Source organism: Pseudophryne corroboree, chromosome 5 (assembly GCF_028390025.1).
Source record: "Pseudophryne corroboree isolate aPseCor3 chromosome 5, aPseCor3.hap2, whole genome shotgun sequence".
Taxonomy (NCBI): Eukaryota; Metazoa; Chordata; class Amphibia; order Anura; family Myobatrachidae; genus Pseudophryne; species Pseudophryne corroboree.
Genome location: NC_086448.1, coordinates 322,442,955 through 322,460,448, shown reverse-complemented (window position 1 = coordinate 322,460,448; position 17,494 = coordinate 322,442,955). Strand labels below are relative to the sequence as shown.

General features: G+C 44.7%; 1 protein-coding gene across 6 annotated transcripts in view; it reads left to right on the top strand.

The window, feature by feature from the left end:
* The window catches only part of ELMO1 (engulfment and cell motility 1), a 910,002-nt gene that overhangs the window by 867,238 nt on the left and 25,270 nt on the right, over window positions 1-17,494 (top strand). The gene's annotated exons all lie outside the window — the stretch shown is intronic.

The window sequence follows — 17,494 nt, the reverse complement described above, 5'->3', positions numbered from 1 at the left end:
CTTCACTCCCTCCGTCACCCGGCTGCATTGAAGTGCAGACAAATACGGACGAGATCGTCCATATTGGCCTACATGTACAGCCGACGGGGGACCAGCGATGAACGAGTGCGGGGCCGCGCATCGTTCATCGCTGGAGCCTCCACACTGCACAATATGAACGTTATCTCGTTCATTAATGAACGAGATCGTTCATATTGTGCAGTCATGTCGGCCAGTGTGTTGGGCCCATGAGGCATACAGATTGAGCTAGGTGTATTGCAGTGAACAGCAGGCCATACTATCCTATATTATCTCTTACATGATAATAAAGCATCTACACTATTAATTGCAATGAAATGTACTGTAACTGTAAAATATTTTCTCTTACATCCTAGAGGATACTGGGGTCCATTTAGTACAATGGGGTATAGACTGGTCCACTTGGAGCCATGGGCACTTTAAGAATTTGATAGTGTGGGCTGGCTCCTCCCTCTATGCCCCTCCTACCAGACTCAGTTTAGAAAATGTGCCCAGAGGAGCCGGTCACGCTGAAGGAAGCTCCTGAAGAGTTTTCTGCATTTATTTTATATGTTTGTTATTTTCAGGCATGGCTGGATGGCACCAGCCTGCCTGCTTCGTTGGGACTTAGGGGGGGAACGGCCCAACCTCTTGAAGGGTTAATGGTCCCGTTTCCCGCTGACAGGACACTGAGCTCCTGGGGGACCTATTCGCAAGCCCATCACGGCGAGCGTACAGTCCCGCAGCACGCCGCCACCCCTAACAGAGCCAGAAGAATGAAGAGTGGTGAGTACTGAGCCGGCATCACGGCTAGCGGGGCGCTGGCCATTATGGTGGCATGAGGGTACGGAGACGCAAGGCTTCTAAATGGTACGGAATGCGTCTCTGGACACAGTACACAACTGCGTCTCCGTACACTGTACACAGTACCCATACTGGCACAACAGCCTTAAAACTGTTTTCTCCATTTCAAGTACAGATTCCTCAGCCAGTATAAAAAAAGCGGAAAGACCGCGCGCCATTGAAGGGGCGGGGCTTCACTATGAGAGGATACAGCAGCTCACCAGCTCCATTTTCCCTCTGCACTGGACACAGACACTGACAGGACAGGGACCCGCAGCTCCACCAGTGTGACTCCAAATTACCTCAGCGGTACCAGGGAGTCATAGCAGGGGGGGGAGCGATTACTAGTGTACTAAGTCCCCTATCAGGGTACTTACTCTGTGACCCGGCTAAGCTTGGCATTAGCGATAAGGACGCGGTGGGGGCTGGCTATAAACATCTCTGTGTCTCCCTGAAGGGCTCTTTGTGGGTTAATTGTACTTAACCTTTCCTCTTTGTGTGTGTGTACTGTCACATTACATTATGTCAGGCAAAGAGTGTGTGTCTTGTACCGCAGAGTGTTCCTCTTCACCAGGGCGCTCACTACTTGGTATTCTGGGTTCACAGTCTAGCGGGGTTGAACCGGAATGGGTTAATTCTCTTAAGGGAATGATCTCAACTCTTTCTACAAAATTGTCCCGCAATGGGAAAGAGACGCAATCGGGGGCGTCTCTAGAGAGGAGGGACCCTTGTGCAGACTTCGTGTGTGGGCCCCCTCCTCTCTCGTAGCCGTTGCACCGCTGCTAGCGCTCCGAGCGCTGTAGACTCTGGCACAGTGCCAAAGTCTACAGCGCATGCGCAGGACTCCGAAAAATGGCTACTGCACCATTTTTTTCGGAGTCCTGCGCATGCGCTGTAGACTCTGGCCTGTGTCAGAGTCTCTACTGGTCAGTTCACTAGCAGCGGCGCAACAGCTACGAGAGAGGAGGGGGCCCACACACGGTCAGCAATGGACTCCGGAAAGGTAAGTATAGGAGAAATGGGTGCAGTGTGTGCGGTGTGGACTCCCTCCCCCGGGACTCAGGGGCCCGTGTGCACCGCACATACTGCACCCATTATAGAAAAGCCAATGTATGCAATACTTAAAACAGACTGTGGAAGAGTTTATGAACCCTCCCATTTGTCCGCAAAAGCAATCTCTGGCCCGTATCCTACGCTGACAGGTCCAACATTGAGGAGGGGGAGGTGGTCTCGGGAAAGGGGGGGGGTGCAGCTCTGTCACAGGGAATAGAGGCTCTTATAGGAGCTATCAGAGATGTTCTGCATATTCCTGATGAGGTGTCAGAGGAGTGTCAGGAATCTTATTTTAATGTGAAAAAGAAGTCCTCAGTCACTTTTCCTGCGTCAAAGGAATTGAATACCCTGTTTGAAGAACCTTGGGTTAATCCTGATAAGAAGTTTCAGATTCCTAAAAGGTTACTCTCATCTTTTCCTTTTCCTCTGGAGAATAGGAAAAAATGGGAATATCCACCGATAGTGGACGCATCAGTCTCTAGGCTGTCACGAAAAATTGTATTGCCTGTTCCAGCCTCCCTAAAAGACACGGCTGACCGTAAAATTGAGGCTACACTCAAATCATTGTACACAGCTGCTGGGGTGGTCCAAAGACCCACTATTGCATGTGCATGGATCACTAAAGCCATTGCAAAATGGTCAGGTAACCTAATTGAGGGGTTAGATTCCTTATCTAGGGGGGTGTTGTCTTACTCCTGCAGCATATACAGGACTATGCGAACCTTATGGTGGAAGCCATAAAGGAAATAGGAGTGCTTAACACACGCAGCACCGCTATGGCAGTGTCAGCCCGCAGAGGCTTGTGGCTACATCAGTGGACTGCTGACGCGGATTCCAGGAAAGGCGTGGAAGGCCTACCATTCACAGGAGAGGCCTTGTTTGGAGATGAATTAGACAAATGGATCTCCACAGCTACTGCAGATAAGTCTACGTATCTTCCTTCCGCAGCCCCCTCAACCAAGAAGACTTATTCAGCTTCTAAGTTACAGTCCTTTTGGACGGCCAAATTCAAGGGCAAATCCAGAGGTGCGTCTACGTCCTCCAGCGGCGCAAGAGGGAAACCACGCAAACCAGCAACAGCAGGTGCTCAGGAACAGAGCTCAGGCTCTGCTTCCTCAAAGACTTCAGCATGACGGTGGACAGCAATGCCTGGAAGGCTGTCAGGTGGGAGCTCGCCTACAATTCTTCAGTCAAATCTGGTCAAATTCATGCCAGGATCCTTGGGTCATAAATCTTATTTCCCAGGGCTACAGACTGGAGTTCCAAGAGCTCCCACCTCACAGATTCTTCAAATCAGGCTTGCCAGTTTCACAAGAGGCAAGTATAACTTTACAACATGCCATCCAAAAACTGGTACAGACTCAAGTCATTGTTCCAGTTCCACCTCATCAGCTACGCAAGCGGTACTATTCCAACTTGTTTGTAGTACGGAAACCGGACGGTTCGGTAAGACCAATTTTGAACCTCAAGTTATTGAACCCGTACTTTTTGAGTGTTCAAATTTAAGATGGAGTCTCTGAGCGTGGTGATCTCAGGTCTGGAGGAGGAGCAATTCCTAGTGTCTCTGGATATCAAGGATGCGTACCTTCACATTCCGATCTGGCCGCCTCATCAGGCTTACCTACTGTTTGCACTGCAAGACTGTTACTACCAGTTCCAGGCCCTGCCATTTTTTCTCTCCACGGCACCGAGGGTGTTCACCAAGGTGATGGCAGAGATGATGTTTCTACTCCGCAGACAGGGAGTGAACATAATTCCGTATCTGGACAATCTCCTGATAAAAGCACCGTCCATGGAGAGGTTGCTGGACAGCATTGCTCTCTCAACCAAACTTCTTCAGGCTCATGGGTGGATTCTGAATCTTCCGAAATATCACCTAGAGCCAACATGGAGGCTCCCATTTGTGGAAATGATACTGGATATGGAGCCGCAGAAGGAGTTCCTTCCATTGGAAAAGGCATTAGGGATTCAGTCGATGGTTTGGGATGTCCTGAAGCCAACCCGGATATCGGTGCATCTGTGCATTCGACTTCTGGGGAAAATGGTGGCCTCTTACGAGGCTCTAAAATACCGAAGGTTTCACGCAAGACCCTTCCAGCTCGATCTGTTGGACAAATGGTCCGGATTGCATCTTCACATGCAACAGAGGATCCGTCTGTCGCCAAAAGCCAGGATCTCCCTTCTGTGGTGGCTACAGACTTCTCGCCTCGTCGAGGGTCGGAGGTTCAGAATTCAGAATTGGATTCTGTTAACCACAGACGCAAGCCTCAGAGGTTGGGGAGCAGTCACTCGGGGTGCAGTTTCAAGGAAGATGGTCCAGTCAGGAAGTCGTCCTTCCAGTCAACATTCTGGAACTCAGGGCCATATACAACGCCCTTCTGCAGGCCTCACATCTTCTTCAAGATCAGGCCATTCAGATCCAGTCAGACAATGTGATGGCAGTAACATACATAAACCGGCAGGGCAAAACGAAAAGCAGAGCAGCAGTGTCAGAGGTGTCAAGAATTCTCCTCTGGGTAGAGAGAAACGCTGTGGCGTTGTCAGCGGTCTTCATTCTAGGAGTAGACAACTAGGAAGCAGACTTCCTCTGCAGACACGACCTGCACCCGGGGGAGTGGGGCCTTCACCCGGAAGTGTTCAGGTGCTTGACAAGTCGATATCCACAGATCGACCTGATGGCCTCTCGTCTCAATAAGAAGCTCAAGCGGTATTGTTTCAGGTCTAGAGACCCACAGGGTGTGCGGTAGACGCCCTGACGACTCCATGGGTCTATCAGAGGGTGTACGTGTTTCTTCCACTTCCTCTGATCCCAAGAATTCTAAAGAGAATAAAAGGGAAAAGGTTCAAGCAATTCTAATTGCTCCGGACTGGCCAAGAAGGGCCTGGTACGTGGACCTTCTGGAGATGCTCCTCGAAGATCCGTGTCTTCTTCCTCTTCACGAGGATCTTGTGCAACAGGGCCCGTTCGTCTATCAGGACTTACCGCGGCTAACTTTGACGGCATGGAAATTGAACGGCTAATTCTAGCCAGGAGAGGGATCCCCTAGCAAGGTTATCCCGACTATGAACCAAGCCAGGAAGGGGGTAACGTCTAAGCATTACCATTGTATTTGGAAGAAATATGTCTCGGTGTGAGAGCAGAAACTTTTCTGCGGTGGAATTACATCTGGGACGTTTCCTGCTTTTTCTACAAGCAGGAGTGGATGTGGGCCTACGTCTGGGCTCCATAAAAGTCCAGATTTCGGCCTTGTCCATTTCCTTTCAAAAACAATTGGCTTCTCTCCCTGAGGTCCAGACCTTCTTGAAAGGTGTTCTGCACATCACATCCAACCTCCATTGTGCCTCCCACAGCACCATGGGATCTCGATGTGGTTCTGCATTTCCTCCAATCGGACTGGTTTGAACCGTTACAGGAGGTGGACGTAAAATATCTTACGTGGAAGACTGTCACACTGTTGACCTTGGCTTCAGCAAGACGTGTGTCGGAGCTGGGGGCTTTGTCTCACAAAAGTCCCTATTTAATTTTCCATTAGGATAGAGCTGAACTCAGAACTCATCAGCAATTTCTTCCTAAGGTGGTGTCTGCGTTTCACATCAACCAGCCTATTGTGGTTCCGGTTGTCACCGTCACCTCTGCTACTTCAAAGTCTTTGGATGTCATGAGGTCTTTGAAGGTGTATGCAAAAAGAACAGCTCATCACAGAAAGATGGACTCGCTGTTTGTTCTTTATGATCCCAATAAGATTGTGTGTCCTGCTTCAAAGCAGACAATTGCACACTGGATCAGACTTACTATCCAGCATGCTTATTCCACAGCAAGTTTGCCATGTACAAAATCTGTACAGGCCCACTCTACTAGGTCGGTGGGTTCTTCCTGGGAGGCTGCCCGGGGTGTCTCGGCTTTACAGCTCTGCTGAGCAGCTACTTGGCCAGGTTCTAACACATTTGCAAAGTTTTACAAGTTCGATACTTTGGCCTTTGAGGACCTTCAGTTTGGTCAATCAGTTCTGCAGGAACCTCTGCACTCTCCCACCAAGTTTGGGAGCTGTGGTACATCCCCATGGTACTAAATGGACCCCAGTATTCTCTAGGATGTAAGAGAAAATTGGATTTTAATTACCTACCGGTAAATCCTTTTCTCGTAGTCCGTAGAGCCCACCCAGTGTTTCGTTCTTCCTGCACTGTTACTTGGTTAAGTAATGTTGGTTCAGCCGTTGCTGTTCCTGTTTCAAGTTTGGTTAGCTTGGCTTTCCTCTTGTTGTGTGTGCTGGTTCGGAATCTCACCACTATCCTTATCTATCCTTCTCTTGAAGTATGTCCTTCTCCTCGGGCACAGTTTCCTAGACTGAGTCTGGTAGGAGGGGCATAGAGGGGGAGCCAGCCCACACTATCAAATTCTTAAAGTGCCCATGGCTCCTAGTGGACCCGTCTATACCCCTTGGTACTAAATGGACCCAGTATCCTCTATGGACTACGAGAAAAGGATTTACCGGTAGGTAATTCAAATCCTATTATAAGTTGGCTTCTATAGCTACATGTAGTAAATAATGCTATTCAAATATTTGATGGCAGTCATATAGGAGATCATCTAGCCCCTGCTATAGAGAATACTCTGAGGTTAATGAAGATCAACAATTAACTAGCTAAAGATATTCCATTATTACAGTAGGTGAAAATATATTCCATAATTACTGTAAGTGGAAATACTACTTTAATTACTAATATCCATATTATATGAAACAGAATGAGCCACTTCTTGTTACAATCTGTGAAGTAACTTTGTCAGTTCCATTTAACATTGTACTCATTAGGTGATTATTAACAGAGGATATCACTAATTACTAATACTTTGGTTCATCTATGTTTGATAAATTGTTGAATGCATGAGGAGTGTGGTTATGTAAACAGCTACAAATATACAGGGGCACCGACAGTTCTGGCAGGACCTAGTACAAGGAGGGTGTGTGGTCAAATGGAAGAGGCGTGGCTAGACCCACTCAATTAAAAAAAAAAATTATTACACACACATGGGGACCCCGGTGTCTAGGGGTGGGGTGTGCCAGTTTTGTGGGGTGCACAGGGAGAGAGAGGTCAGGCTGTCACTGTGGCTGCCTCTCTCCCAAGCTCAGCACACAGTACTAAGTAGTGTGTGCTGGGCTGGGGAGAGCGGTTGCCGCAGCCCCTCTCCTGTCCAGCTTTCTGCCCCCTCCGGGCCCCTCCAACAGGTCTGGGGCCGGGTAAAAAAAGAGTTCCCATTCCCCCTCCCCCCCCCCCCCCCCCTCCCCCCCGGCGCCAGTGCAAATATATCTTTGTTTGCCAACAACTGTTGTCACAATTCCTCAAAGATCATCAGATCTTTCACTGCTATGTTATTAAGACATTCGTCATTCATGTCACAGTGCAAAGATAAAATACTGAACATTGTGTTTATATGCTGTTTTTGGACCACACTTTTAAAGGTTTTCCTTTTCATCCCTGTCTTCCTCCTTACTTCAGTCAGCCCTGAACCCTACCTAAACACCCCCATTATTCCTGTCACATATAGAATCACCTCACAAGACACTGCTACTACTTATTCATGTTGTATTTTTTTTATATAAAATTTAACAATAACAGAAAAAAATATATATTTTAATGGCAATTAAAACACTTATGTTTTAATTCCATTGTCATTAAACTTCTATTACCCCTTTTACACCGCCAATGCCGGAACCCACCTTGGAATTGGAAACTGGTCCTTCCCGGGTGAGATCCGGCATTAGATCCTAACAGCTGGCTTACTGGCCCGGATCGGTTGCCATATCGGCGGCGGGTGGAGTGGCGGCGATGGGAGATGAGCTCATCTCTACGCCGCATCTCCCTATTGTAGTGAACGAGTCCCGGGTGGAACCCGTTTACACTGCCACTGGCCCGGTATTCAACCCGGGAATAACACTGCTTTATTCCCGGGTTGAATTACGGGGTCAGGCGACTCGGGAATTCGACGATGGCCCTTTTCACTTCGCACACCAACCCGCATCAACCCGGCAATATGCCAGGTCGATAACTGGTTATTTGTGCAGTGTGAAAGGGGTATATGTATAGTGTATATTCTAAGGAATAATGGATTCCGTACTGTGAAAAAAAACACAATAGTTACCTCAGGGTTCTATGCTGCTGCACTGCACCTTATTCAGTATGAGTAGGAAACTTCTAATATCCCCTATATTTCACAGTAGGAGTGAATCGTGTGTGTGTGTGTGTGTGTGTGTGTGTGTGTGTGTGTGTGCGCTGTGCAAAACTTTCAGGCAGGTGTGGAAATAATGCTACCAGTGAGAATTCTTTCAAAATAAAAGTCTTAATACACAGTAGTTTATTTTTATCAATTAACAAAAAGTGAATGAACATATTTGGTGTGACCACCCTTTGCCTTCAAAACAGCATCATTTCTTCTAGGTACACATGCACACAGTTTTTGAAGGAACTTGGCAGGAAGGTTTTTCCAAACATGTTGGAGAACTAATCACAGATCTTCTGTGGATGTAGACTTGCTCAGATTCTTTTGTCTCTTCAAGAAAAACTTAATAATGTTGAGATCAGGGCCATATCATCACTTCCAGGACTCCTCGTTCTTCTTTACACTAAAGATAGTACTTAATAACATTGGCTGTATGTTTGTGGTCAATTAGATACCTCCCTGATGGTACTGCATGATGAATAAGTACCTGCCTGTATTTCTCAGCATTGAGAACACCATTAATTCTGACCAAGTCCCCAACACCATTTTCTGAAATGCAGTCCCAAACTTGAAAGGAACCTCCACCACCAATGCACCCCAGTTCCTATGTTTTTGTGCATAGTTATGTCGCTTGGCCTTGTTTCCATGTCGAAGGTATGGCTTTCTGGCTACAATTCTTCCATGAAGACCACTTCTGGCTAGACTATGAACAGTAGATGGTTGTACCTGGATACCTGGATCCCACTGGTTTCTGCCAGTTCTGAGCTGTTGGCACTGCTGGACGTCTTCAGATTTTGAAGGGAAGTAAGCATTTTGTGTCTTTTATCTGATTTTATTGTTCCCTTGGCTAACTACTGCGTCTACTGTCTTCAGTGTTGCCCATTTCTTTGTGCTTCAATGCTGAGAAATACAGGCAGGTACTTATCCATTATGCAGTATCATCAGTGAGACGTCTGATTGGCTCCAGATTTATTCTGCAGCAGGACAACGACCCCAAACATACAGCCAATGTCATTAAGAACTATTATCAGCATAATGAAGATGAAGGAGTCCTGGAAGTGATGATATGGCTCCCACAGAGACTGATCTCAGCATCATCAAGTCTGTCTGGGATTACATGAAGAGACAGAAGGATTTGAGCAAACTTACATCCACAGAAGATCTGTGGTTAGTTCTCCAAGATGTTTGGAACAATCTCTCTACCAAGTTCTTTCAAAAACTGTGTGCAAGTGTACCTAGAAGAATTGATGCTGTTTTGAAGGCAAAGGGTGGACACACCAAATATTGATTTGATTTAGATTTCTCTTTTGTTCATTCATTTTGCATATTGTTAAATGATAAAAATAAACAAGCACTTCTATTTTTTTTAAAGCATTCTCACTTTGCAGCATTTTTTCCACACCTGCCTAAAACCTTTGCACAGTACTGTATATAGGTATACACATACCTGTATAACGCTTTAGCCTGTTTACACTGATTTTGCTTTTAGTGGCATTCTGTAAATATACACAGCAGTATGAATTTGATAAATCTTATGAGCAGTAAGAAGCACAGGGTAAAGTGTTGCTGAAGTTAATAACGCACCTGTAGTACAGATAATTGTTGGTCATGCTCTTGCTTAGCAGTAAATCATTCATCCATGTATTAATGTGATAAATACTTTCAATTTAACGCTTCAGTTCCTGTTTATGTGGATGAACCAGAGTTTCGATGTCTAACTGACAGCATAAATCCACACACTTCAGCCGGCTCTAGCAGACATTATGCACAAACCTATCTCAGGAGCAGACGTTGATGTCACAAAACCTGGCTGATTAATTTCATGCTGAGAAAGAAATTCAGTAATTGTAAATGGGGCTATAATATATTCTAATATAATGGTTTGCTGGTGCTATTTTCTACTACAATGCTTCTGTTTAATTGTTCTCAACAAATCTCACTGGTGCATGTAAATCTAAATAAATCAAGAACAGATACGATGGAAGATGGAATTTTGTCCTGGGCAGTAGTACTGTGAAATTGTTTATTAGTGAAATCGTGCAGAAGGCTTTCAGATTTATAGAAAGAAATTATTTGCATTTCCAGTGAAAACCATGTAACACATTGATATGGGAGGGTTTTTATAGGCTATTGAAGAATTAGGTTGACGATACAGAAGTAGTCCATCCCCATTTCTGGATGGTGCTTCAAAATCAGAGGCATTTTTTGAAAGAGTTGTCATTATCAGTAAGTGCTACTTAAAATAATGTAGTCATAGAAACGTATCTTGGAAAATGAATTGGTAATTCAAATGTATCTGGACATTCCAGATAAAAAACTAGCATTATAGCTGACAGCTCATAGACCCCCGGACAACAGAATGGCCCTGTATTGTCTCAGATTCCTCACAATATATAATCTGACCTGACCAGGCATATTTCTAAAGTGTTAAAGAACGTAATCTGAAACTACTACTAATATTAAATAAAACTGTAATGGTCATTTAGTTTTAAATATGGCACATACTGTACATGCCTCAATTTACTATTGTTTTGTGAACAAAAGGTAACATTCTGTAGTGTGGTATATTAAACATACTAGTAAGATTCTAATGTTGACGCAATCAGAAAATTACAGTTTATCTGTCCTTTCTCTCTTCCACACTGTGCATTATGCATTTTACTTACAATAACATGTAAAAAAAAATAAAAAAATCCCTGTACGGTATAATCCATTTTTATTGTTCAGAATATAATCTTTGTTCACTTAAATCATGCCAAGGCTTATATGGATAAAAATAAAAGATTTCTAATAGATTTTCGGCCTGGGGACATGGCATCTGTTGTAAGTATAAATACAGGTCCCTGTGTATATAAAATTAATCCTGTTGTTTTTGGTGATTGGAGCTATATTAGATATGCAATTTTATCTTCCCTGGCAATACAAATCTGTGCCATGGATGTTTTGGGATTAATGGTAACATTTAGAAGAGGTTTATCAATAAGTTATTATACAGAATGACTTAAAGACATCCTGGCATCACACTGTGTGCCCTAGATTATTTGATAGCTATGCAACAAAGAAAGACATGACTGTAATGTGATTTCATTGCAAGGAAAAGTAATATTTGCTTTATCTTTGTGGTACTTTGTTATTGCATCATTGTTTGCATAATGTTGCAGGATGTTCTGAGCATGTGAAATGGCAGAAATTTTAAATTTCTACCATATATTCAAACATAAACTAGCCAAAGTATCATTATTGAAAGACAGGCCAATGGTTGGTTCTTTTTTCACAGACCCCTATACCTTTGCATTAACTACAACAGGAAATTTTAAGGGGGATATTCTATTAGCTCCGGTAAAACATCAGGTGCAAAAAACGTATGTTTCATAGTAAAAAAGCCATTTCTCCCGAAAACAGACAGGTTCAGTGAAACCTGTGTGTTTTCGGTAGAAACAGCCCAGTTTTTGCACTAAAACGGGGCTGTTTCTGGGGATTTGGAAACCTGCAGTGTCCCATGCCCACTACAGCAGCAGCAGGCTGGGACTGCAGGCATGGCGCTGCGGTCCGGAAGCTGCCACTTGGTACAGTGACCCCTGGCGAAGAAGCCGAAGGCAGCGCCGTAACTGCACCCCCCCTCTCCCCCGCCAGCGGACACATGATGGGGGGAGCACCCATGTGACCGGGGGGTGCTGGAGGAGCAGCACTGCAACAGGAGCTGTCAGCAGCCAGGACCCGGTGCAGCATCAGGTAACTCCCGATAAGCCACCGCTCGTGTTGGCTTATCGGAGGTAATAGGATAGCCACCGGCGGGACAATTAGCCCCGGTAAATTACTCAAAACTCAATCTTGCCTACTCTACTGAGATGGCTAGGAGGTTCCCGATAATCGAGTGGCACTCCTAGCCACCTGGAAGAGTGGACAAGTCTCCCGGAGCCGGGTGCAATCTGCCATCTCATAGCCACGCTCCCTGTTGTGCTTTTCTTGTAATCTTATCATTGTATAGGGGGTATGTGGCTGTGATGAAGCGATCAAGGAAACTGCGTCCCTATACAGATTCCTATGACTTGCCCCGCCCCCTATGATGCATCATGCCCCCCCCCAATACACTGCCCAGTGCAGTGCCGATCTGGTTGCCTTCTTCCAGAGGGAGGAGCCTGAAAGTTTACAACTATAATTTAACTGACAGGTGTAAACTGTGGTGATTAAGAGTCGATATCATACAGTATTTAATATACTGTAGATTAAAGAGAAATGGGGTTTTACTGCCTTTGTCATATTTGTCTATAGTCTTCAATTATTTTACTATAATCAAGATTTCCTGTGTATTAAAATGTATCATTTCAATTGAAAATTGACAAGGATGAGAGTGTAATCCTGCCACTGTATAAATCATTGGTTTGGCCACACCTGGAATATTGTGTACAGTTCTGGGCAACTCACTATAAAAAAATATCTTTGAACTCGAAAGGATTCAGAGGCGAGCCATCAAACTGGTTAAGGGGCTAGAGCAGTGATTCCCAACCGCTGTGCCGCGGCACACTAGTGTGCCGCCAGCGGTTCTCAAGTATGCCGCACAGCCGCCAGAGATGCCGCTGCCTGACTGCCGCAGTCATGATTAAGAAGATCGGCCAGCGCTGGGCACTTCTGCAGCCCAGCCTGCGACCTATGCTGATGAGCCGTGACTCACAGGTCACGGTCACGCAAACACCACATCGCGTTCCCGCCTGGAGTGCCCGCCCACTGCTGATCTGTGCTGCTTCTTCCATTCATTCTCGATGCTCCTCACTGCTCCCACCACTGACGGTGAAAGATTTAACAGTCACAGGTTAGTGTGGCATTCCTATGGGGGCAATGTGTGGTGGCATTACTATGGGGGCAATGTGTGGTGGCATTCCTATGGGGGCAATGTGTGGTGGCATTCCTATGGGGGCAATGTGTGGTGGCATTACTATGGGAGCAATGTGTGGTGGCATTACTATGGGGGCAATGTGTGGTGGCATTACTATGGGGGCAATGTGTGGTGGCATTACTATGGGGGCAATGTGTGGTAGCATTACTATGGGGCAATGTGTGGTATCATTACTATGGGGGCAATGTGTGGTGGCATTACTATGGAGGCAATGTGTGGTGGCATTACTATGTGGGCAATGTGTGGTGGCATTACTATGGGGGCAATGTGTGGTAGCATTACTACGGGGGCAATGTGTGGTGGCATTACTATGTGGGCAATGTGTGGTGGCATTACTATGGGGGCAATGTGTGGTAGCATTACTACGGGGGCAATGTGTGGTGGCATTACTATGTGGGCAATGTGTGGTGGCATTACTATGGGGGGCAATGTGTGGAATTACTGTGAGGGCCAGTGCATTTGTGTTTTTCCCTCTTAGGGGCCAATATCTCTTTGTTTTATATCCCTGTGTGTGTGTTTGTTTTTTGGGTTTTTTTTTGCGCGGTACTGATGGTGTGCCCTGGCAATTTTCAAATCATGTTTGGTGTGCCGCGAATTGAATAAGGTTGAAAATCACTGGGCTAGAGGCACTGAATTATGAGGAAAGACAAGGTTACATTTGTTTACACTGGAAAAGAGGCGATTGAGAAGGGACATTATTAATATTTATAAATACATAAAGGGACAATACAAGGATTTATCAAATGATTTGTTTATCACAAAAACGCTACATAGAACACGAGGACACCCCCTGAGGTTGGAAGAAAAAAAAAATTCATACACAACGGAGAAAAGGGTTCTTTACATTAAGAGCAGTAAGGATTTGGAATTCTCTGCCAGAGATGGCAGTAATGGTGGATTCAATCAATAAGTTTAAAAATGGATTAGATAAATTCCTAGCTGAAAAAAAAATCCAAGGATACAGCATTTAAGTAATATAAAATTTATAATACAGGTTGAACTCAATGGACATATTTCTTTATTCAACCTCAACAACTATGTAACTATGAAAAATAGTTAATTTAATTGATTTCCTGTTTAAAAAAGCACACCTCCAGCCAATATTCTGTACTGGTACATTGGGCCTAATTCACACCTGATCGTAGATGTGCTAAATTTAGCACATCTATGATCAATCTTCAGACATGCGGGGGGACGCCCAGCACAGGGCTAGTCCGCCCCTGCATGTCAGGCCCGACCTCCCTCCCGAACAAATACAAAAGCATCACCGCTGGAAGAGTAGCTCCCTACCAGCACAGCTCCTGCACGCTGGCAGGGAGCTTCTTGTCGCTGCCCAGGTTGCAGCGACTACGTGAGACGTCATGCAGAAGCCGCGGCCCGCTCCCCCCCATTGGTCCGGGAACACCTGCGTTGCCCAGACCGTGCCCCCTAAATGGTGGGCAAATGCTGCCGGCCCGCCCAGCGACCGCCTCTGCCTGTCAATCAGGCAGAGGCGATCGTAAGGCTAAGACAGCCGTTGGCTGTCTGGCATGCGCCGGCGAACTATGGCACCAGCGCATGCGCAGTTCAGACCTGATCGCTGCTGTGCGAAAATGCACAGCAGCGATCAGGTCTAAATTAGCCCCATTGCAAGCTATGTTATCCCTATTGTCCCTGTTTTACACAATGTTTCTCAAGAGAACTTTTTCAAGGTCTGAAATATAAAGAAATTCGAAAATGTATTTATTATTTATTAGCAGTTTCTTATATAGCGCAGGATATTCCATTGCGCTTTACAATTAGAACAACAGTTATAGAACAAAACTGGGCAAAGACAGACAGACAGACAGACAGACATAGAGGTAGGAAGGCCCTGCTCGCAAGCTTACAATCTATAGGGAAATAAGCATTGATACACAAGGATAGATGCTACCTGTTACTTAATGGTCCCCCAGATTGCTAGGTTCTTAATGGGTTGTATGATATGATCACCCAGCAATGTTGGAAGACAAAATGTGAGGTTATGTGGGCTGTACAGAGAGGATGTAACTGGATAGGGAAGCATTGAAGGTTATGTGGATGGGTCTGGAATTTGGTAGGCTTGTCTAAAGAGATGAGTTTTCAGGGAATGTTTAAGGGTTTGCAGACTAGAGGAGAGTCTTATTGTGCGTGGGAGGGCATTCCACAGACTGGGTGAAGCCCGGGTAAAGTCCTGTAATTTGGAGTGGGAACAGGTAATACATGTGGATGAGAGACGCAGATATTGTGCAGAGTGGAGAGGCCTGGTAGGGAGATATTTTGAGATGAGTGAGGAGATGTATGATGGTGCAGTTTGGTTAATAGCCTTGTATGTAGGTAAAAGTACTTTATATTTAACAGGGTAGAATACCGGTAACCAATGGAGGGACTGACAGAGCAGATCAGCAGACGAAGAACGTCTGGCAAGGAAGATTAGCCTCGCAGCTGCTTTTAAAATGGATTGTAGGGGTGAGAGCCTATGTTTGGGAAGACCAGTAAGGAGACTATTACAATAATCAATGCGGGAGATGATGAGTGCATGGATTAGAGTTTTTGCAGTGTCTTGTGTAAGATAAGGGCGTATTTTGGATATGTTTTTAAGGTGCATGTAACATGATTTAGAGACAGATTGAATGTGTGGAACAAAGGACAGTTCAGAGTCAAGGGTGACACCTAGGCAGCGAGCTTGTGGGGTAGGGTGGATAGTTGCATTGTCAACAGTTATAGAGATATCAGGTTGGTAACTACTCTTGGCTGGTGGAAAAATAATTAATTCTGTTTTGGAAATGTTGAGTTTGAGGTGGCGAGATGACATTCAAGATGAAATGGCAGACAGGCATCCAGTGACACGAGCCAATACAGATGGTGATAAATCTGAGGCGGATAGGTAGATTTGAGTATCATCAGCGTACAAATGATACTGAAATCCGAAGGAGCTGATTAATTTATCAAGAGAGGAGGTATAGATTGAGAACAGCAGAGGACCTAAGACTGAGCCTTGCGGTACTCCAACTGATAGAGGTAGAGAAGAGGAGTTAGAACCAGAGAAGTGAACACTGAAAGAAGAGGTAGAGAAGAGGAGTTAGAACCAGAGAAGTGAACACTGAAAGAGCGATTAGATAGGTAGGATGAGAACCAAGTAAGGGCTGTGTCCTGAAGACCTAGGGATTGTAGTGTTTGTATGAGAAGATAGTGGTCAACAGTGTCAAAAGCAGCAGAGAGATCTAGAAGAATAAGTAGTGTGCAATGGCCTTTTGATCTAGCAGTGACTAGATCATTCACTACTTTGGTCAGTGCCGTCTCTGTGGAGTGTTGGGCACGAAAGCCTGACTGAAGTGGGTCCAATAAGTTGTGGGAGTTAAGAAAGTGTGTAATGGCTTCACCCTTACAGTATATAACACTGGTTACTTTATAACCTCTGGCTATTTTAAAGAGGACCTGACATACTGTAGACATATTTTTTGCTAAAGGAATTTTGACATAGTTCCCTTGGCACTCTGTGGGATATATTTACTACAAATCGATGTGGGTCAATGTTTGGTCGATACTGTATTTCAGGGTCTAAATCCCACATTTACTAACAGATGATTTTTTACTTTTTTTTTTTTTTTTTTTTTTTTTAATATGCCATAATCATCTATTAGTAAATGTGTGATTTAGACCCTGAAATACAAAAATCAGCCAAACATCGACCAAATGTCAATCCAGATCAATTTTTAGTAAATATACCTCTAAATCCCACATTTACTGACAGATGATTTTTTTGTCATTTTTTTTAAAAGGATGTCAAAAATCATCTGTTAGGAAATGTTTGATATAGACCCTGAAACACAATCAATCAAAAATTGACCAAATATTGACCAAAATGGACTTTTAATAAATATACCTCCTTATGTCCTAAAAATATGAACCCCAATATTCCCTTTGCCTAGGAGAGAGCATGAAATATCTCCGTGAATGTCACCTTGAGACACAGACTAGTGCACGTTTCCGGGCAACTTTCTCCTCCAGCTGCAATACACAGATGAGACAGGCAGCAGCGTTGTAAAAGGAAGTTCTGGAGAAATGGGGGAAAAGTCTCACACAGGGCACTTATCCTCAAAAAGAAATTATTCTTAATGTCAGAAAGATACGTTATGTTAACATTACTAAGTTAGTGATGCTCACCAAGGTTTATGCTATATTATGTACACAAAAAGAGGGGATATTTGCAGATGCACAAAAGCAGAAAAACTTACTTGGGACTAGAGTGATCATATTATCCCTTTTACCTGGGGCGCTCATGGATTACACAGGTTCTGTGGCTGATTAAAACCATCTGAAATGTAGGCTTGAAGTTAGCCAACCACAGAACCAGTGTAATCCATGAGCGTCCCAGTTAAAAGGGATAATATGGTCACTCTACTTGGGACACACTTATAAATCATGTGTCGATAATAATGTGTAATATAAAAGATGTTAAACCTTACAGTATTTTTTATTCAGCACTATTT